Raw genomic sequence first — 23117 nt, 5'->3', positions numbered from 1 at the left:
CATGCTGCCCTCCTTACTGTGTAGCCTCACCCTTGCCTGCCTCCTTTGCTTGTCAGTTCCTTGCTGTGTAGTCTCCTCAGATGCTATTCCCTGTCTGCCCTGTCTTGCTTCAGGTTCTTCTGGAAGGCCTTTCGTCCCATCTTTTAAGACCAGCATGAAGACTTCCATCATTTGATCATGCTGATGAGATACATGTCTTCCAGACACTCCCGTCTAGGAATGCCCTCAGCATTTTCTCAGCTTATGGACACATGCATATTTATTTCTGTACTTTTTAGCCTAAAGGCAGAAAGGTCAGAATTCATAGTGGCTTTAGTTCACCATAGTATCTAACACCTGGAGAAATGAGCCTTCAGACACTGGGACGATGGGAAGGATGGATTTCAGGCAGGGAGAATGGTGTGCATGAAGATAAGGTGGGTTGAAGGAACAGGACTTTTTGGGGACATGGTAGATGTGGTTATCTGGCACTGAGCTGGCTTGGATTGCTGGAGGAGATGAAATACTTGGTGCCAAATCCCTTTCTCATATTCTATGAACTGTAGACTTTCCCTCTAGCCATGGGGAGCCACTAACGTGGAAATAGATTATTAAATCAAAGCAATGTTGAGCCAGAGAGAAGCCTCTGTTACCTCACTGTCTGCTCTAGCACGCCATCTGTGGGACGAGCCAGTGTCTTCACATTTGGGAGCGACTTATCCCAACCGTGATTTCACCACAGCAGAGACACAAGCAGGTCTAAAAGAACACCACTGAAATTAAATTTCACAACAACAAAATTAACCTATGTGCTTGCGTGTGCAGAGCATGGGATTGTGTGTTACAGGCAATGGGCTGGGCCTGAGCACATGGGCAAGCATGGCTCCAGCTCTGCCTCACACTAAGGAGTCCCCACTCACTGCGGGGATCGTAACGTTCACCGGATCCCAAGTTAGGTGGATCAGCCTCTCGGGACTCAAGACTCTCAGCTGCCTCTCGGGACTCGAGACTCTCAGCTGCTTGGTGGCTCTAACTCTCCTGTTGAGTTGACAGTGCTGCTTTTAGGGAGGATACTGGGCAACTGTCCTTGAGCCCTGCCTGGAAGGACAGCATTATTGCCCTTGAAGTAGCTAGTATTTATTATCCACCTACTATATGGCAGGTGTATTAGGGTTCTCTAGAGAAGCAAAATCAATAGATGGAGACTGAATATATATTGCAGAGGGGATTGTTTTGAGGTTGACTTCCATGACATTGACTGAGGAGGCTGAGACTAGGAACTGTTCAGCCCACCAGGCCAGAAGGCTCTGCAATGCTGAAGCCCAGGAGGGTTCTTGGAGAGCCTCTGGTCTTCTGTTAACACTGCATGGCTGAAGAAACAGGGCTGCTGATGTCAAGGAAAGATGGTGCCAACAAGGCAGACACATCAACAAGAAGGCAGGAGGGGGGCAGGCAGGCAGATGGGCAAGTTCTGCTTTTAGGATCTACTAACAACAGGGCTGGTTCAGGAAGACTCTGAGCTCTCCAGGGAGGGTCCTCCTCCTTTAGCCAATCCTTCTGTGGAGTAACCTCACAAACTGCCCAGAGGTGAGCTAAAATGGTGGTGAGATATCACAGCCTCTCCCTGAGGAAAACACATTTCCATTCTACAGTCAGACGCCAGTGTCCAGGAAGCTCAGACATTCTCTTTAGTGAGTAGAGAGACAGACTCAGCCTCAGGTTTCTCTGACCCAAACGGATTTGCCTTAACCATTTGCATTTCATGTTTCTGTGAACTATCCACCAGAGAAGATGACCTGGACACAGATTCAAGCCAGTGGAATGTCTTTATTAGCCGGCCGGAGGCTACCCTGGGTGTTCAGTGGTTGCAAGCCTTTCTCGGGGGTGGAGAGCTTTTAAGCAGAAAGAACACATCTTGGGTTGACACACTTCAGCCAGCAGGAAGACTTAGCCAGAGTGAACGGGCATTACGGAAACCCAAAAGCATGATTAGAGAACACTTAGGGATTTCCCAGAACTATAGACTTTGATAGATTCACATTTTGGCAGATGTTGCTGCCCACACGCTGGGTTCCAGGGCCTGAATGGTCTTTCTATCATGGCATCAGTTGTGCTGAAGTCTGAAGGCCTGTTACAGCATCTGTAGAGAGGAGAATGATACGGAGCAACTGAGATGAACTAAATGTTGATAGACACTGAAGAAACTTGAGACAATTTGGGTTGGAGTAAGCCGAGCGTTAAACACACGGAGGAATAGTTTGGGCTCTGATTTGATGTGAAGGCTTCCAGTGTATGCTCCTTAGAAAGGTGGTTTGTTTAGTTTACATACAGTGCTTGGCTGAGCTTGGCCTGGCACTGAGGACAGGCATGAACATTCTCAGGTAGAGTTGTCGGGATGGCTGTGCTGGGTGACAAACTGTTCTCACATCCTGTGTCTCTACTCAGCACGGAGCTTGAAGAGACTTTAAAGATGTAGATAAAAGTCTCTAATTTCCACTCCTGGATCAGTGGCTCTCTTCCTTGGGGTGGACTGCAGTCTTTTTTTTTTTTTTTAATCATAACTCTACTGCCCTGCATGGCCCCTGTCTTTCTGTCCATGCTCTTAAAGGCATTCAGTCTCATACTCCCTCTGAGCCAGCTACTGTGGGTTCTTTCAAGTTATTCACTTAAAACATGTCATTTGTATAAAATTATAGTAAGCCTCAGTGGCTGTTTAGTCTAGATTCCAGGACTGGTGGGAGGGTGGGTGGGTTCAAAGAGTTTGAAGTTGACCTCATGGGTAATTGAACACATTTGAGCCACCTTAAGCAGTTCTGCTCGGGGACAGACGGTCAGCATCTTACTGTTGTTTTACAGCTTTGGGGCATTTGTGATCACATTTCTTCTTTGTACTCAGAAGTCAACTGTGGCAGCACCAGTGATTTCCAGGCAGATTTCCACCAGAAAGGTGTCAATGAGAGCATGGTCCTGGCACCCCTTCCTGGTGTGGTGCAGGCTGACTATACACACACACACACACACACACACACACGCACACACACACACACGCACACGCACACGCACACAGGCACACGCACACGCACACATACTCACACATACACACACTCACACGCACACACACATACACACACACACACACACACACATGCACACATACTCACACATACACACACTCACACACACACACACACACGCACACATACTCACACACACTCACACACACTCACACGCACACACATACACACACACACATACTCACACATACTCACACACACTCACACTCACACGCACACACACATACACACACACGCGCACACATACTCACACATACACACACACACGCACACACATACTCACACACACTCACACGCGCACACACACACACACACGCACACATACTCACACACACACACACATACACACACACACACACACGCACACATACTCACACATACACACACTCACACGCACACACACATACACACACACACATGCACACATACTCACACATACACACACTCACACGCACACACACATACACACACACACACACGCACACATACTCACACATACACACACTCACACACACGCACACACATACTCACACATACTCACACACACTCACACGCGCACACACACACACACACACACACACACACACACACCACACGGTGAACGGGCATTTTGCTTGCATGGATGTCTGTGCACTACTTGCGTGCAGTGCCCTTGGAGGCCAGAGGCTGCAGTGAATCTTGTGGATCTGGAGTTCCAGATGTTTGTTAGCCACTATGTGGGTGCTAGGAATAGAATCCCCACTTCTCTGGCAGAGCAGTCAGTGCTCTCAAGCCCCGAGCATCTCTCTAGCCTGCAGCCTGGTACATTTGAGGTACATGCTCTTTGATCTAGGATGGCGGTTTGGACTGTTTTACCCTCTGTCTGTGTAAGCAGTAAGTGGGTCTGAAATAGGGATGAACAAACACACCCCTGTGCCTGACGCTAATACAAGCAAAATTTCTGAGCAACAAAAACTATTAATGCCTGTAGTGAGAATTTCGCTTAGTGAGGGCAACCCCAGATTTGGATGTTGTACTTTATATTGTTGGATGCTTGGTGGCTCAGATGAGTTTCCTTCTGATGGAGTGACGTAGCCAGTGTTCATAATCTGAAGGTGTGACTTCTGAGGATGGAGGTCCTGCTGGCCCAGTGGACATTCATTGTCTGTTTGTTTTCCAGCAGTGACTTGGAGTGCATTTCTGGATTGTTGCCCACAGCGTAGCTATTTGTTGAGTGGTAATATGGCCAGGTGACCATCTAATCACTGCTCTGGAATGTATGTATGTGTGTGTGTGCGTACACAGACACACACACACACACACACACACACACACACACACACACACATCCCTCAGTAAAAGTTATAAGAAGAACTTGTGGGTCTGTTTATAATACTACATCCCCATGAGTTTGGATTTATAATGAGGAAAATGACAACTTAGGGTAACCTTTGGAAGTCAAAGGGTTGAGGCATCTAGAACCAGAAAACCACTTAATTCTGACTGCAAAGCCCTGGTTCAGCACCTACTTCCCACTCTTCTGGCTTAAGGCTGAGAACTCTCCCATAGCCAGCTACAGTGGCTGGTGTGTGTGTGTGTGTGTGTGTGTGTGTGTGTGTGTGTGTGTGTGAGAGAGAGAGAGAGAGAGAGAGAGAGACAGAGAGACAGAGAGAGAGAGACAGAGACAGACAGACAGACAGACAGACAGGGATACAGAGAGAAAGAGAGCCTTTCCTTATAGACTTCAATTAAAACTGTTTCGGATTATTTGTTTGAAGTCAGTCTCTTATCTGTCTGTCTGTCTGTCTATCTATCATCATCTATCATCTCCATCTTTTTCTTTCTCCTTCTCTCCTTTCTTTCTTTCTTTCTTTCTTTCTTTCTTTCTTTCTTTCTTTCTCTCTCTCTTTCTCTCTCTCTCTTTCCCTCCCTCCCTCCCTCCCTCCCTCCCTCCCTCTTTCTTTCTTTCTTTCTTTCTTTCTTTCTTTCTTTCTTTCTTTCTTCAATCTGTTTTACCCAATGCATTCACGTTAGTGAAAAGAAGAGCACTAGTCTTTTATAAAGTCACTCAGAATTGAGTGAGAGAATTTGTTACCTAGAAGATTGTGTATTCGATCCCTTGGCAAAGCGAAGAGTGGTTTTGTAATTGTATATTAATGTATAGTTATTAAGTTTCATGGCGTGACTTTTAAAAATTAATGGCCAAAGCTCACATATTTCTGCTGCACTGGATGCCTGATTGTGTTTCCATCTTGGTGTTGGGTCTCAAACCTGGGGCAGCATGCATACTGGGTGTTGTGCATGCTGAGGCATGACCCATGCTAGGACATCCTGTATGCTAAGTGTCACACATGCTGGGGCACCGTGCATTCTAGGCAAGGACTGACTCCACCCCCAGCCTCCAGGTGCTCTGATCAGCAGCTTGCTTGTCCCTAAGCCAATCTCTTATTCTCACAGAAACCCTGCCTGTAATTTCGTCATCATATTGAACAAGATGACTTGAATTATTTTCACTTTCCATCAAATGACACAAATCACATTGTCGGTCTTGCCTCTGTGCGCATCCGCAGTCACTCAGCCTGGAGGCCTAACTTAGAGGGTTCCACTTCCCTCCTATCTGTTCCGAGTGTCTTCTCCTTGGGGTCTTCCTTCAGACCTGGGCGGTTTGAACTTTGTTAAGTTCTTAGAATGAACCTTTCTGTAAAAAAACCCAGAGCCTTGCACTGACCGTCTAGAAGGCGGTCTAATAAGATTAACGTATTAGAATGTTCATCACTGTGTTGAAGTTGGGATTTACCTGGGGCCACTGTGAACCCTCTTGTTAGCCGTTTGTTGCCCTTGTGTGTGAGGAGGAGGAGGATATGAGCTAACAGCCTGTGTTCATTAGAGGAGCTACAGCCCGTGTTCATTAGGTCAGTCTCCTGGAATGTGCAGACACCTAGTTCCCACTAACCAAAAAAGGCTGTCACCCATCAGCTGATTGCCTGCTTTCCTTTCACGGCCTGTCCAGCGAACCAAAAAGAAAAGGCTTTGATTTGTGGCTTTCTTTGTTCTGTTACTATGAAAACATCATTAAACTGCTACCACGTTAGAAAACAAAATTTGGGACAAGTCTGTGTTCCCAGGCTGCAGTCCCTCTTATTTGACTCTGAAATAAACGCTGTCCTGCCCCCTTGCAGGAGAGAGAGTAATGCCTTGGAACTGTATGGGTGGCGCTTAGAATCTGAGCTTCCTTGGGCCAACACACACGTGTCTCAGTCACCTCTGTAAGGTGGCAAAAGTGAAGAACTGACGACTGGAGACGATGGCTGTGGTCAATGACAGCAGCTTGGCAATAGATGGAAATACAGTGGAAGTGTTGTAGGGGATTTGTTTTGTACTTTAGTGGCAGAAAGCGGGGAGAAAATGAGCCCCAAAAGCTGTAAAGAAAAGTGAGTCCCCAAGCCAGTGCCACTGAGCGCCGTGTGTGCTGAGGACTGTGGGGCTTAATTACCACACACAGCTTTATGGACAGTTTTATGAGGAACTGCCTCTTAGCTTTTCATGGTTTGTTGTAAAGTGGGATACAGAGAGACGGAAGAGGGTTTCAGCAAGGGGGTTTCAAGCATGTAGGTAGGAGCTGTTCTTCCATGGGCTGTGGTGAGCGCCTGTGCTGCCCAGGGCTTAGCTTTGACTGAAAACAGAAAACTAATTTTCTTTCTCTCTTCCCTCCCCTTCTCTCTCCTTCCCTCCCTTCTTCTCCCTCCTTCCTTCTCCTCTCTCTCCTTCCTTCCTTCCCCTCTTCTCCCTCCCTCTCTCCGTCTTTCCCTTCCTTCCCCCTCCCTCCCTTTATTCCATGTTTTGAGGGGGCCAAGGTCTCATTTATCTGTATCCATCCGGGCCTTGAATTTTCCTTATAGCCTAGAATGACCTTGAACTTCTGATGACCCTGCCTGCTCCCCCAGAGCTAGGGTTACAAGCGTGAGCTGCTGAGTTTGCTGCATGTGATGCTGGGGCTTGAACCCCAGGCTTTGTGCATGCTGGGCAAGCACCCTGCCAGCAGAGGTCCATCCTCAAACCAGTTTCCTGAGCATGCTCTGTGAAGAGGCAGAGGCCAGCAGGTCCAGAGAACTCTCAAGGGGTAAGCCGGAGCAAGGAAACCGGCATGATTGTGAGAGAAACACTATCCAGCACTTCAAGACACATCTGTTTATCATAAACGTTATCTTTGCACTGGAGATGGGAAGGAAGCAGCAGATGCAGGAGAAGTTGTCGGGGTTCCACTGCTTTCTGCCTAAAGTCAGCGTCTAACTCCTCACTGACGGGACAATTCTATAAGCTTTTCTCAGTCCAGCCACCCTAGTGACAGCTGAAGGGACCTGCGAGCATCACATTCCGTTTGTTTCCTCCACAGTTTTACCTTCCAAGTTCTGCCTTTGGGAGCCCAAAGCTGCAATCTGCTGTCATGACTACTTCCAGTGAGCTGATTGTTCTTCATTGGTGATGCCGTGGAAGCTGGGTACAAGCTGTTGCCTCGAGCTGTCTCCCTTTGAGGCTCCTCCTTGGGATGGACTTCGCACATTATACATTTGTCTGTCTGAGATCCATGGCTACAAAGAGTTCATAGGAGTTGAGGGCAGACTTACTTTTCTTTGTGGCCCATCTTCCTTTGGGCCACAGGAATTCTGATGAAAGCGGGGCTGGTCTTAGGACATGAGGAAAATAGTTCATAAGGGGATCTAAGGGGTGCCATGGAATTCCAGAGCATGGGAAAGCATGTTCTAAGAGAAGGGGCCAATGCTGAGAACAAAAGCCTAGAGGTGAGAGGTCACGGGCAGCATGAGTGACATGTAAGTATTCCATCCTGGGTCAAGTGTTGGGGGATGGTGGTCCAGAGTGAGCAGGAACTAAATACTGTGTGCTATGTCACAGCCTCTGAATCAAATCTCAAGGTATCAGAGGCCGTGCAACCTTGGGAGCTAACTGTAGTAGAGTCTTCCTGGGGTTCTAGGCACTGTAGAGCCTCTTTCCCCTTCATTTTCCAGTCGCCCTCTAGAGTTGGTGAGTTACTATATCCATTAGCAAAGAGTGTAATTAAGACAGAGACGTTCCTTAGTTGCCTGAGGTCAGATGACTCGTGTGTTTCAGAGCCAGGGCTGGGAACCTGGGAAGTCTGGATCTAAGGTCTGTTTCATTTGGCCATGCTACAGTTGCTCCTTGGACCAAAGTAATTTGAATGAGGAAACAATGTCTGTCCATCCTTGCTTCCTTCTATATCTTGTGTAGCTTATAAGGGTATCCAACTCTTGATGTAGCCAAAGATGGCCTTGGACTTCTGCTTCCTACTTCCATCTTCCAAGAGCTGGGGGTACCAGAATGGAGTACCACAGGGGTTATGAAGCACTGTGGATTGAACCCAGCATCTCAGAGATGCTAGGCAAGTCTACCACTGAGCTGCACCCCAGGGCCCATATTTCACATTTGTAAAGATTGCTTATGTAGAAGGGGACCCAGTTGGGTTTGCTACCCTCCAAGGTCTCCACAGTGGCATCTCTCTCCACCTCCCTTAAGTACTGTCCTCTGGGCCGATAAGGCAGTTGTCACTTTTGTTCTGAACAGACTCTTAGTCTTCCCTTATCCACCAGTACCCACCTATCATGGATGTCACTCCCCAAACCAACCTCCTTTGATCCCAGTCCCTGCGTGATAAATGCCTATGTGGCCCTGGTCACCCAGTTACCTACCTAGGAGTGTCATTATGTGTATATGTGACAATGAGGCAATGAGGGGCTGCCGTCAGGCTGTAAAGTGGAGTCCTGGATGCTCAGAGTGGATACCCTTAGGATCTGGGGTGGAGCACACACAAACTCCAGTCAACCTCAGGGGTAGGTTGGCATGGTGATCCTGTCTGGTGCACAGGCAGAGGCAGGATGCAGTAAGATGATGGTTTGGTGAAACCATTCTTTTATTTATTTTTTATTTTTTTTTGTTTTTTTGTTTTTTCGAGACAGGGTTTCTCTGTGTAGCCCTGGCTGTCCTGGAACTCACTCTGTAGACCAGGCTGGCCTCGAACTCAGAAGTCCGCCTGCCTCTGCCTCCCTAGTGCTGGGATTAAAGGCATGTGCCACCACGCCCAGCCTTGGTGAAACCATTCTGAGTGAAAAGAACCTACAGGTACTTACTTTGCTTTTTCTCATGGCTCCTGCAGCTTGCCGTAGCGAATCATTTCATGGCTGGGGAAGTCTAGGAAGCCAGTGGCTAATTAGGTATTTTAGGAAAATTGCCAACTCGTTGCAAAGGTCAACAAGAGTGTGGGCGGGAGAAAAAAAATTGGTCTGTTTATGGAAGCCCTCCTGAGATTGCTGAGTTTGGAGCGCTCACATATTCCACCAACTATCTGCCTCCTCTCCTTCTCTCCCTTTCTCCCATCTTCCCTTCTCCCTTCATCTCTCCCTCCCTGCATCCCACCCCCTTTCCTGACTTTTTAAGACAGTCTTACTCCATAGTAGCCCAAGTGGCCCTAGCACTCACTAGGCAGCTCTAGCTGGCTTCAGACTCTCTGCAGTCTTTCTGCCCTGGCTCCTCAAGTATTGGCACCAGAGATATGAGCCAGCACTCCGGACTCATTGCTAAACCTCAGGTTCCACTTGGGAAGTGAAGACAAAGCTGTCTCCTAGCAAGCACTATTGTGTGATGAAGACTGACAGACCCCCTCTCGAGCACGTGCCCTGTGGCAGATGCTTACTGGCTGCTTCCTCCTGTGCCAGATGGGAAGGCACTGGTCCTCCAGGGTTGAGTGGAGGAGAAGCAGGCTGAATGTATTTGGTCTCTCCTCTCAGTGTTTTCCTCTCCACCCACCCTTGCTTCCAATCTTTCATTCTCCTCCAGGCTGAATGAAATTGAGCGTATTGTAAATGTATTAGCCTTTGCCACAGCACCCTGAGATTTGCCCTGGTGACACTCTGACACAATCAAACCATGGCTGGCCTTGGTTGAGTTGTCTGACGTTTCACCTACTCTCCTGCGGTAGTGATGCCCAACAGTCCATAGAGTCAGGGCCAGATGGGAGTTGCTGGGGCTGCTGATGGAGGGCTTGTTTCTCTAGGTAACCATCACCTAGGCTGGCGGACAGTGGGATGTCCCTTTTTCCTGACTCATGCCTGAGGCTACCAACTTGCAGAGACAATGGAAGGAAGGCAACAGTTTTCTCTGGAGGGAAGCGGATAGAGTTGTTAATGTCTGCTGAGGGCAACTCATTTTCTGTCTTCCGGGAGGGAGGTAGAGCTGAACCATGATCTTCCTGCTGAAAGTAGTTCTTATGAATCTGGCAAACCTCACAGGGAAAAGAAAATGCTCTGGCTTCAGGTTTCGGCTTCGCACCTTCTCCGCAGCTTGTTGCGTTTGTCTCGCTGCTTTGGGAGGTTAGAAATTAGCTCCTGAAGGCCTTTCTGATGACTTGACTTGGAATATTGATGTGAAAACACTGTGTGCGCGTAGCTTCAGTCTCTTCATTGGCCACCGGGCCCTTTGCTCGGTGAACCTGTTTACTTACTTTATATGTATTTTAAAGAGAAGGGCAGGGGCCTTGAAATACCCGGTGACCAAGCACAAGTGACCCATCTGTGACCAGCTGTCATCTATCCAGTTCGGGATGGGACATTATTGATGGCCCAGAGAGCACCTGCTCTTATCCAGGTCTCCGCCCTTCTTGCACCTGAAGGAAACCACTGCCATATACACTCTAACTCGAGACAAGCAAGACCTCTGGCTACCAACAGCCCTTACCAGAATGGTGGGTCTGTGACACTTGATGGCATCAAATTAACACATCACAACCTCCAGCTCCTCCATTGCCTCTTGTTGCTGCACATTCTATAGAATCCAGCGATAGCTTCCCAGAGAGTGGTCTCCCAGCCCCAGCCTGCCTGTACAGTGTCCCTTCATCTCCTCGTTCTCCTAATCCCCTGACAATCCTCGTGCCTCACGGGTGATTATCTGTTTGATCCAATGCTTTCCAGACGCTGCCGGCAGCTGACTTTCTCAAACAGGATACATTGTAATTTATTCTTAAGGGCAGCCTTTCCTTTGTTTGCAATTTCATCTGCAGTTGATCTATCTGGGAGGACTTTCTTTTCTGCCTACAGAGCACTCCTTGGCATCGTCCTTGTTGGAGGTCTGCTGACTGTGTGCCCTTTTGCTTCTTGTTTGTCTGAAACGCTTTATGTCACCGTTGTCATCCCTACATTCTCTCCGGACATGGAATTTGAGGTTATTATTATTATTATTATTATTTAACACTTTGAGGGTTCTGTACTTTCTTCTGGATTTCTGATTTCTGTTGGTAAGTTAGCTAAAATATAATTTTTGTGCCCTTGGGCTGCTTTCCGGAGTTTCTCTTTGTTGTTTTAGCAGTTTTAGTATAATGTGCTATATGAAGTAAACTTTTTTTTTTTTTATGGATCCTGCTTGGGGATCTGGGTTCGGTGTCTCAGTGCCTCCGACTGAGGCTTGATGGCTTTCTTTGACTTTGGAGAGTCCTGAGCTCTTATCTTGTCAAAGGCTGCGTTGTCTGTACATACTGCTGCTCACCTTGGGCTGTAATTACACGTGTGTCAAGCCTTCTCACCATGTCTTACCCCGTTTAGTCTCCCATGTTTTGTCTTCTTGTGTCTTCTTTATTTTCTCCTGGTTCCCCATTCCTGCTTCTACTATGCCTGTTCTGTTACTGTTAAAACCGTCTATTAGGTGGGTTGTTTTAGTGAGCAGGGTTTAGGTCTGAAGCTGGCATTTGACTGTGTTTGAGTTCCTCATTTATATTTCATAGGAACAATGTCACCAGATGACAAAGTCTAGGTGGCTTCAGCAGCAGAAATAAGCCTTCTCCTGATTGTAGTGGGTACGTGGTAGAGTGTTAGCCACCATGCTCCTTCTGGAGGCTTAAAAGGAACACCTCATTCTCTCTTGTCCAGCTTCTGGTGGTTGCATGGCCAAAATGATGGCATAATATGGATTAAGGCCCAGCAAGGCAAGGTATCCAGTCTCCTCATTGCCTTTTCTTCCATGCATCTGCCTCAAGACGTCTCTCTTGCCTCTCTTACTATTTTTATTTTACGCTTTATTTTACTTTCATTTATGTGTGCCTGTGTGCCTTATGTGCTTGTGTCTACAGGTGACTCTGGCATTGTATTCTCTGGAGCTGAAGTTACAGATGGTTGTGAGCCACCCAGTATGGATACTGGGAGCCAAACTTGGGTTCTCTGTAAGAGTAGGAAGCATTCTTAACCACTGAGACACCTGTAGCACCCCTCTCTTACAAGGATACATGTGGCTATATTCAGGGTTGCCTTGGTAATGCGAGATAAGCTCCCCCTCTTAGTGTGCTTGCGCTCTCTCTCTGTCTCTCTGACACACACACACACACACACACACACACACACACACACACACACACAAGAATTATATGTTATACATTGTGTGTTCTTTTGCCACATAGATCATAAATCTATGACATCATAGGTCATAGATTCCAAACACAAGAGTATGAACAGATTTTTATTTTTCATCATGGTTCCACCTGCTAAACCATCCTGTGTTGGGATTCTAACCCTGTCATTTTATCTTCCCATAGATAGAAGCCTCTGAACAAAATGCCCATGTCTGATGTTTTCCCATGTCTGAGGCCCATGTGCTTGTTCCCACCTGTTCTCTCTGGTCTTTGCTTACGTGTTCTCACCTTTTCATGTGCTTGCTGGTGCTCTGGCCCAGCAGGTTCTCAGCCTTCCCTTTGACACATTGCAACCTTTTAATATAGTTCTTCATGTCGTGATGACACCCAGCCATAAAATTATTTTCGTTGCTACTTCATACTATCATGAGTCACAGTGTACATATTTGTGGGTTTTTTTTTAAAGATGGTTCTAGGTGATCCCTGTGAAAGAGTCATTCAAAATTCCAAGGGGTCCTGACCCACAGCTTGAGAACCGATGTATATCTACACACCATTGTCCAGATACAATCAGCGGTACAGTTGAAGTTCTTCAGTGTCAGAGCTCTGCATTGTCTTCAAGTGCTACTTCCTTCATTATAGAGTAGGACTGTGTCTCGGCTCCCAGCCTCTGTTGCTTCCAGAATCACATATGGCTGCTGCTTCTATATCAAGGTGCCCTGGCCACTGGGTTCGGGTTCCTTGAGCTGCTATGGAGAGAAAGTGAATTTTCAGAAACAGTTCAGCCTCTCAGAGCTTGGGAAAAGTCTCATCATAGTATCCCAGTGCAGGTGGGGAGAGTGACCCCAAGTGGATTGCACTGCTGTCTAGCAGGCCTTGGCAGAGTCCCAGCTCATGGCTGCCCACACCCTTCAGCCTTCCTCCTCCTTACCTGGCCTGCTTACCCAGTTTCCACTTCTGTCTGATAACACTCGTTCCATTACCAGAGCTCTGATATAATATGGCATTAAGACATGACGAGGTGAGCTTTATTGGCCATTAGTACTTGCCCGGAGTGAGAGGCACAGCCTTGACCACTCCAGGCATGTACTAATGGGCCATAAAGGACGTGCTGGATTGCTGCTGCCTGCCATTATCATCTGCTCTTACGTTCCTAAAATTATTGTACAAATACCACCTCAAATTATTCTCCTTTTGTTCTTTGTTTTTTTCTCAGAAGATTAGCTCTCTTTGATGGTAGGCAATTCTTCACATGACTTAGAAAATTCAGTCCCCAGGCTAGGGAACTTAGAAGGAGAATGCTTTGGAGTCAGAGCCCTTCTGTGTGACAGGTCTGTTCCGTGGCTTGCTGGTCCTGGATGTGGTATCAGGCAGGTTTCTAAGCTGAGGTCCAGCCCACTCTGCAGTCACAGACACACTCTGCAGTCTGTTAGTCAGACACAGCAGTGGGGCACCCATATGTACAGGGGGCTGAAGAGATGCTTCAGCAGTCATGGGCACATACTGCTTTTGTGAGGAACTGGGTTTGGTTACCAGCATCACACAGGATTGTCCAAATGCCTGCACGTGCATTCCAGAGGATCCAGCATCCTCTTCTAGACTCCTTGGGTACCACCTCTTCCTACATGTTATTTGTGCACACATCTCCACACAAAAACACATAATTAAAAATGAAAATACATCTCTAAGAATACATAAAATGAGCAGCACCAGATCCAAGATGGCGGCCAGCAGGAGGCTGATGAAGGAGCTTGAAGAGATCCGCAAATGTGGAATGAAAAACTTCCGTAACATCCAGGTTGATGGAGCTAATTTATTGACTTGGCAAGGGCTTATTGTTCCTGACAACCCTCCATATGATAAGGGAGCCTTCAGAATTGAAATCAACTTTGCAGCAGAGTATCCATTCAAACCACCCAAGATCACATTTAAAACAAAGATCTACCACCCTAACATCGATGAGAAGGGGCAGGTCTGTCTGCCAGTCATTAGTGCTGAAAACTGGATGCCAGCCACCAAGACTGACCAAGTAATCCAGTCCCTCACAGCACTGGCGAATGACCCCCAGCCTGAGCACCCACTCCGGGCTGACCTAGCTGAAGAATACTCTAAGGACCGTAAAAAATTCTGTAAGAATGCTGAAGAGTTTACAAAGAAATATGGGGGAAAGCGACCTGTGGACTAAAATCTGCCATGAGTGATTCCAGCAAGTTTGAGCAGAGACCCCGAGCAGTGAATTCAGACACCTCGCAAAGCAGGACTCTGTGGAAATTGACCCGTGCCACCAACTGGCGTCCGCTTATGGCAGTTACTAACTCTCTACATTTTTCTTAATCAAAAGTTGTCTAGGTAACCTGTAAAGAAGGATTAAAAAATTCAGATGTTCTAAAAAAAAAAAAAAAAGAATACATAAAACACCTAGATCAGAATACATCAAACTGTTAATAAAATCATATATACTTGTTATTATAATGGAGATGATAATGAGACAAAATAGGATTCTTTTGAAACTAGTCTATTGATTTGTAAGATGAAAAAGTTGTTGTTGCTGCTGCTATCAGTGGATCATTCTCTGTGGATTTGGTTGGTGTCAGAGGGACTGACAGGAAGACTCTTAGAAGTCTGTGACATGATCTTGGAGGTCTTTGCTATCTCCCTTCCCATTCTGTACTTCCAGGCTTTTGCTTTGAGTTTAGAGCCTCAAGGCCACGCAGCCCCGTCGGTGACTCCCATGGCCTAGTGAAGCCAACTTCTGCAAGAGCTGAAGTGCTCATGTCGGTTGGTGGGGTAAGGGGGAGGGGTGGGAAACAGCCATAAAATATAGTATTTTCTTCTCTAGTTAAGCATATGGAAGAGCCCATAATTCAAGTGGGAGGAATGTTAAGTTTTGCAGAGGGAGCGGATTTATTGCAGCACAAAGCTGGGGCCTGGATCAGTGCTGCCCATGAGCCTGCTGACGTGGATAAATAGTACAGGGAGCTTGCCTCTAAGTGTCTGTTCCCAGGTTTGGGAAATGTGTGTGGGAGAATTCACTCTGAAATGCAAGTGGACGTGACCTTCCCTCTCCCCAAGATATGTACATCCTCAGGCCCTGAAGGATTCCCTGCTGTCCTCCCCAGAACTTAGCTACTCTTTTCTCCTTCACGTGACAAACTGTCGTACGCTGTCCAGTCGTTAGTTTTTGGAAAACAACAGCAACAGCAACAGCAGCCACAACAAAACACACAGGCTCCTGGCGGCTTATTCCTGAACTGGGATGGCTTCAAGGGTCAGGAAGGGAATTTTCTCGATGGTCTGCAGCAGGAGCAAACATGTCTTAAGTCTGAATGAATGCAGCCAGTTTCCTGTCTAACTTCCTTCCCGACTAACCACTAGGAATAATAATAATTGGAGCTGTTGCTAATTAAGAACTCAGAGGCACACTGTGGTCAGACCCAGGGCTGCTTCTGCCGCAGCAGTCAGGCACCAGTGAGGTCTCTCCCCGGGCTCACGTTTCCTCCTACCTCGTCGAGGCATGGCATGGCTCAGAAGTGTAGGAAACTTGCTCCATTTGTAAGGTTAGAAGGCTTAGCGTGGACCAGACTGATCCCCAGACCTGACTGCCTAGAGAGTCCTGTCCAGTCTTTCCAACCAATGTCCACTCTAGAAAGCCCTGTCTAATGTTAGCCACTGTCCACTCTCTGGAGAGCCCTGTCCAGCGTTCCCAACCACTGCTCTCTGGAGAGCCGTGACTCGTGTCTGCTCTCTAGAGACACATGGTTGCTTTTTTTTTTTTTCCCTTGGAAAAATTTTGCTTTTGGTTATCTTTGTTATTCTTTAATTAGTAATCTAATTAGTTTAGTGTGAAGATGTTTGTGTGCTTCTTAGGGGTCAGAGGACAAACTTGTGGGAGTCAGCTCTCTCCTGCCACCATGCCGGTCTCAGAGATCAAACTCAGGTCATCAGGCCTGGTGGCAAGTGTCTCTACCCCTTGAGTCACCTCACTGACTTTTCCTTGTTATTGTTTATATACAGTGGCCAGCATAATGCACAACTTATATGACATAGTTTTATGTGGCGCTTGTAGGGATTTGCGGGCCCTTTGAAGCCCCACTGAGGCCAACCAGGTGGGATCCTAGCTCTGTGTTGTCAAGTTTGTGGGGTTTCACAGACCGTTTGAAGCTCCTCTGAGGTCCACCAGTTGGGATCGTGTTTCTGGGATGTAACCCCTTTCTGGGTTAATTGTATCCTGATGTATATCAAGGCTTCCCCATTGTAATTGGAGGTAGAAACTGACCTTGTGCTGCGACAGCTGAGCTCAGCTGAGGTTGGCCTGCTGATGGCTGCTGCCTTGTAAGACAGATAAGAGAGAAGCAAGTGACTCTGTAGGGTTGCTCAAGATAAAAAACATGTCTGTGCCAAAAGCACTGCCTTTGTGCTGGTGGTTTCCTGACGTTTGGTGGGAAGGGGGAAGGGGAGGGTCTAAAATGCTTTATGACAAATTTAAATCCCTCAGTTGAAACAAACTAGAATGAAGGGAAGGGATCCCTCTGTGATGGATAAGCTCAGTTCATTAGATACTTGCACACGTCCCTGTCATCTTGGAAAAGGCAATACAAGCACAGTGAGTTGTGTGTGTGCACGAGTGTGTATGTGTGTGCACATATATGTATGAATATATGTGTGTGGTATGTGTGTTTGAGTATATATGTATGTTGTATGAGTACAGGTATATGCGTATAGTGTATATGTGCACATATGTTTATATGTGTGTGTATACATACGTATATATATACACACATATGTATATATACACATATATATGTGTGCATGATTATATTTGTACATATGTGTATATATATGTGTGTGTGGGATGGTGTGTGCATTTGTATGTGTTGTATGAATGTATATTCATGGGTATATATGTCTGTGTAATGTATGTATATATGTTTGTACATATATGTATATGGTGTGTATATATGTATTGTGTGAGTGTATGTGAGTATATATGCATATATGTATATACAGATGGTGCATGTGTGTGTGTGTGCATGGATGTGTGTTTGTCTGAATTCAATGAAAATTTTGCATCTGAAATCCAAGAGCATTCCCTCTGGAACACCTTGCTTGAATCAGCCTGGCAGCTAATCAGAAAGCTACCAGGCTAGGCCTCTGCTTTCATATTATTTAATTAGATGAGTTATAGTTTCTCTGACAGATCTGGTGCAGCCTTTGTGTTCCTGGGAGGAGCGGTGTATAACTTGTGGTCCCAGAGAACAGTGCACCCTGGCTTCACTTGCAGCTTAGCAGCTCTGGCTTCCATCAACATAAACAGGAGTTGCTGATGGCAGAAGAGGAGGCCCCTTTGGTGTGTGCTGATGCTCCTTCTAGTCACAGTAAGGAGGAGGAGCCCCCTGCTCCCTCCCTGTGCTCAGGAGTAACTGGAGACTTCTTCAAGTAGAAGGGCATCATGTTTCCTTGAAGAAAACCAAAGCCTGCAGTAAACTGAGCTGAGAAGGGCTAGGACCTTGCTGCTGAGCTGAGAAGGGCGAGGACCTTGCTGCTGGTTATAAAGAGCTATGGCAGAAGCAGCTGAAGGGATTCATCGTCCCCAGAGCTGCTGGACATTACTCTAGAATGTATGGAGCACATACAGAACTTACAGAACATTTCTGAGTATAGAGAAATAGCCAAGTTCTGTTTTCCCAGAATCTCTTATGTCCCCTGTCCATTTGGCTGTGTCCTTATCCACTCTGTCGTATCTTGAGGTGCTTCCTCTGACCTAGTGGGTCAGTTCTCAGGCCAACCTGACTTGCTTGCTCCCAGCACCCTCTGCCTGCTAGGGTACTGTGCAGAGCCAGGGCTTGCAGGCATACTTGCAGAGGGGCCATCCCTCGTGAGTCACGTAGGAGCTGCTGGAGAAAGCAGATAAGTGGCAGCTACTCTGTGAGTTGGGTTGTGGAGTCGGAATGCGCAGGGGAGGGCTGAGGAGTTGATCTTTCCAGCATAGGTTTAGGAAGGGATCGTGTTGACTGCACTTCTACTATTTCCCCTGCTAACAAATTATTAAGGTAAATTTCCACTGGGGGAAATGGACAGTAACTGAGCATGTCCCACATCACACGTTCTTTTTGAAAGTTCTGCGGAAGTCTGGGCAGTGAGCCGAGAACGTTCATGCACATTTAATTTGTTCCCCTGTCGGTTGGAGGTCTGGGTGGAACCTCTCTGGATTGACCACGCCTCACTCTCTGTTTTTTTTTTTTTTTTTTTTTCTGCCTTCTAGGAGGTTAATCTAATTCCTTTTCATTTTCTCCATTTCTCTTTTATATGCTTCGTGTCCCTCTGCTCCCTGGAATGGTGTCCTCAGAAAAGAGAGAGATTATTCATTCTGTCTTATGCACCTTAGTATGAAGGACACTGTGAAACGTAGCTGTTGATACTCCCTGGGGAGTTATTGCTGTCTGTGAACGAGAAGACCTGGCCTTCTCTGCATGGAGGCAGAAACCAGCACTCACATGAACGTCAGCATGGAGCCCTGTGTGCCGCTTCATTGTGCATCACTGTGAGCCTGAGCACAGAACAGCGGATGCAGAAGCACCATAAGTACCACTGTCCTGGGAGAGATGGGGTCTTGCGGATTCAGCTTGCTACTTACTCATGCTCTCTGGCTTTGGGGGTGCCAGCTCACTGGGCTTTTTAAAATGAGAAAGCTGTGTTAGATGGTCTTTAGTTGCTGTGTACAATTGAGAGTCCAAGGGTCAAGTTGAGCCCTATGGAAACAGGCTGTGTAGACAGAAGATAGATACCTAGCAGTGGGTGACCTTAGAGTACCAAGGCTGCCCCAGAAAGGTCTTTCAGAGCCTAGCAGACAAAGAAAAATTAAAGGTTGTATACATTTAGAGTGGATGCTAGACTTTTCCCACTGGAGATTGTATGCCTTGTCTGGGGCTATACTGTGATGAGAAATATTCAAAGTTTGTGTGGGTGAACCCAAGCCACAGGTAGAGGTGAATTATCTTATCCATGAGGAGTAAAGATGCCTGTTCAACTCTAGGCAGGTATGGAGGAGAAGATACCAGTGTTCTTAGGCCTGGCCAGCCAGTTTTCAGACCAACAGAGAGGATCAGTCTCTGGGGGGCACTGATCGAGTGTAGGGAAATGGTGAAACACTGCCCAGGGTCCTGATGAACCAGGGAGGCAATCCTAGATCAGTGGTTCTCAACCTGTGGTGGCTTGAGCAGTCTTGTCACAGGGGTCACTAAGACCACCTGTATATCAGATATTTACATTACGATTCATAACAGTAGCAAAATTACAGCTGTGAAGTGGCAACAGAACTAATTGTGTGGTTGGGGGGTCAGCACAACACTAGGAACTGTTAAAGGGTCACAGCATTAGGAAGGCTGAGAAGCACTGTCCTAGGCTGGGCTGTCTGTGAGGTTTTCAGTTCTCACTATGCATTGCCACCTGGGTTTTTGACTTAACATTTATTAGTAAGTCTAAATTTTACTCACACTTGCTTTTTGAATGACGTGTGTGCGTGTGTATGTGTGTGCGTGTGTCTGTGTGTGTCTGTGTGTCTGTGTATAAATGGGAGAGCACTGACATTCCGTGTCTAGATTACTTGAGGTGTAGCAAGCATGGACTGCAAACTTGAGCAGTCCTGTTGGAGGAGGTGAACGTAGCCTCACCCAAAGTACTGCTCGTGCCTCACTGACTTATGCTTCTGTTGAATATGGCGCTTGGGGCGATCTTGCCAGTCTCATTACATCTTCAGGGCCAGGGCACATAGAGATTCCAGATGACACTATTATGAGGCCTTATTTGCTAACCAGAACTCTGTGGTAGAACAAAAATAATGAGCTATTTCCAAGATTCTTGGAGAAAATGAAGGGCCCAGACTATGACCTGGATGGTTTTGATTCTGACCTGAGATGATGCGGTGACCTCATCGAGTGACCCCTTTGGCCAGGGGTGATCTGACTTCAGTTCCTGGCTTTCGTCTGTGGCCACTTGTAATTCAGTGACAGCTCTCTTGATCACCATTGTTGTGGTGATTTCTGAGGGACATTCTGAGACAAGAAACTCCCTTGTTTGTGGATGTTAGCTTTGGAAATGACAAGAAAGCCTCTGTTGCAAAACAGTACACACTGTCTAACGCGAGGTGGGTGGAAAGTAAAATACTGCCCTGAAGGAGGATACACTGTCTAACGCGAGGTGGGTGGAAAGTAAAAATACTGCCCTGAAGGAGGATACACTGTCTAACGTGAGGTGGGTGGAAAGTAAAATACTGCCCTGAAGGAGGATACACTGTCTAACGCGAGGTGGGTGGAAAGTAAAATACTGCCCTGAAGGAGGATACACTGTCTAACGTGAGGTGGGTGGAAAGTAAAATACTGCCCTGAAGGAGGATACACTGTCTAACGTGAGGTGGGTGGAAAGTAAAATACTGCCCTGAAGGAGGATACACTGTCTAACGTGAGGTGGGTGGAAAGTAAAAATACTGCCCTGAAGGAGGATACACTGTCTAACGTGAGGTGGGTGGAAAGTAAAAATACTGCCCTGAAGGAGGATACACTGTCTAACGTGAGGTGGGTGGAAAGTAAAATACTGCCCTGAAGGAGGATACACTGTCTAACGTGAGGTGGGTGGAAAATAAAATACTGCCCTGAAGGAGGATACACTGTCTAACGTGAGGTGGGTGGAAAATAAAAATACTGCCCTGAAGGAGGATACACTGTCTAACGCGAGGTGGGTGGAAAGTAAAATACTGCCCTGAAGGAGGATACACTGTCTAACGTGAGGTGGGTGGAAAGTAAAAATACTGCCCTGAAGGAGGATACACTGTCTAACGTGAGGTGGGTGGAAAGTAAAAATACTGCCCTGAAGGAGGATACACTGTCTAACGTGAGGTGGGTGGAAAGTAAAATACTGCCCTGAAGGAGGATACACTGTCTAACGTGAGGTGGGTGGAAAGTAAAAATACTGCCCTGAAGGAGGATACACTGTCTAACGCGAGGTGGGTGGAAAGTAAAAATACTGCCCTGAAGGAGGATACACTGTCTAACGCGAGGTGGGTGGAAAATAAAAATACTGCCCTGAAGGAGGATACACTGTCTAACGTGAGGTGGGTGGAAAGTAAAAATACTGCCCTGAAGGAGGATACACTGTCTAACGTGAGGTGGGTGGAAAGTAAAATACTGCCCTGAAGGAGGAGGAAGTGTGAGCACTAATATTCGTTAGCGTGAGAGATCCCAGCGTGGCCTCCGTGGCTTTCATGGCTTCCGTGGCTTCTGTGGCTTTTGTGGCATTGGGTTCTAGACTTCTATACTGTGGCAATTTCATTAGGTAGAGTAAGAGGTCCCACAGTGGCTTCTGTGGCTTTATCAGGTTCCGTACTTGCATACTGTGGCAGTTACACAGATTGAAAGTTATGACTTGTGTGTTCTGTTACCAATTTCTTTCCCAGAACAGGGATGGCATGTCCTTCACCAGGCCCAGGGGGTGTGGTCTGGGAAGGCTTTTTGCCTTCTCTCTCATTTTAGGTCCTACATGAATCCAAAGCAGACATTTTACTCAAATGTAGAGCACATATTTAAGTCCCTTATTTCTTTTATGGGCTTAGACTTGTACAGCTGAAGAAGAAGCTCTTAGGGGACACAGACAGGGTCGGACAAACCGGAGAGTGCCTGTGATGGGTGGGCTTCTGCTTTTAGGTTTGCCAGGACTGATGGAAGAGACTCGGGTCCAGGCAATGCTGAGACTGAGGCCCAGCCACACCTCTGGGACCAGTAGTGAACAGGGTGTTCTGTCTTGTTGTCATTGAATATAATGGCCCTGGTTGTATTTTGTCCTCTGTCCTTTAAAATTGGTCTTTGTTTTTGTCAGGGAACAGTAAATGTGACCACAGAGATAGGATTGCTTGTTAGGATGCGCTTCGGCTTCTGGGGTGCAGTTGGAGTGGGTGCAGGGGTGGAGGAGAGGGGAGTGGGTGGAGGTAAGGAGAGTGGGTGCAGGGGTGGAGGTGAGGAGAGTGGGTGCAGGGGTGGAGGTGAGGAGAGTGGATGTAGGGGTGGAGGTGAGGAGAGGGGTGCAGGGTGGAGGTGAGGAGAAGAGAGTGGGTGCAGGGTGGAGATGAGGAGAGGGGTGCAGTGATGGAGGTGAGGAGAGGGGTGCAGGGTGGAGGTGAGGAGAGTAGATGTAGGGGTGGAGATGAGGAGAGGGGTGCAGGGTGGAGGTGAGGAGAAGAGAGTGGGTGCAGGGTGGAGATGAGGAGAGGGGTGCAGGGTGGAGGTGAGGAGAGGGGTGCAGGGTGGAGGTGAGGAGAAGAGAGTGGGTGCAGGGTGGAGATGAGGAGAGGGGTGCAGTGATGGAGGTGAGGAGAGGGGTGCAGGGTGGAGGTGAGGAGAAGAGAGTGGGTGCAGGGTGGAGGTGAGGAGAGTGGGTGCAGGGGTGGAGGTGAGGAGAGTGGGTGCAGGGTGGAGGTGAGGAGAGGGGTGCAGTGATGGAGGTGAGGAGAGGGGTGCAGGGTGGAGGTGAGGAGAAGAGAGTGGGTGCAGGGTGGAGGTGAGGAGAGTGGGTGCAGGGGTGAAAGTGAGGGGTGGGCCTCTTGCAGCCTTGGCTTAATTCACTATCTTTTTTTTTTGTTGCTGTTGCTTTTCTAAATTAATTAACAATTTCCC

General features: G+C 47.3%; 1 protein-coding gene and 1 pseudogene across 4 annotated transcripts in view; both read left to right on the top strand.

Annotated features, from left to right (window-relative positions):
* The window catches only part of St6galnac3 (ST6 (alpha-N-acetyl-neuraminyl-2,3-beta-galactosyl-1,3)-N-acetylgalactosaminide alpha-2,6-sialyltransferase 3), a 526860-nt gene that overhangs the window by 16592 nt on the left and 487151 nt on the right, over positions 1-23117 (top strand). The window lies entirely within an intron of this gene.
* Positions 14177-14641, top strand: Gm5858 (predicted gene 5858; annotated as a pseudogene).

This window comes from Mus musculus, chromosome 3, assembly GCF_000001635.26.
Source record: "Mus musculus strain C57BL/6J chromosome 3, GRCm38.p6 C57BL/6J".
Lineage (NCBI taxonomy): Eukaryota > Metazoa > Chordata > Mammalia > Rodentia > Muridae > Mus > Mus musculus.
Note: the sequence above shows the minus strand (reverse complement) of the source record. Positions and strands in the feature narration are given on the sequence as shown.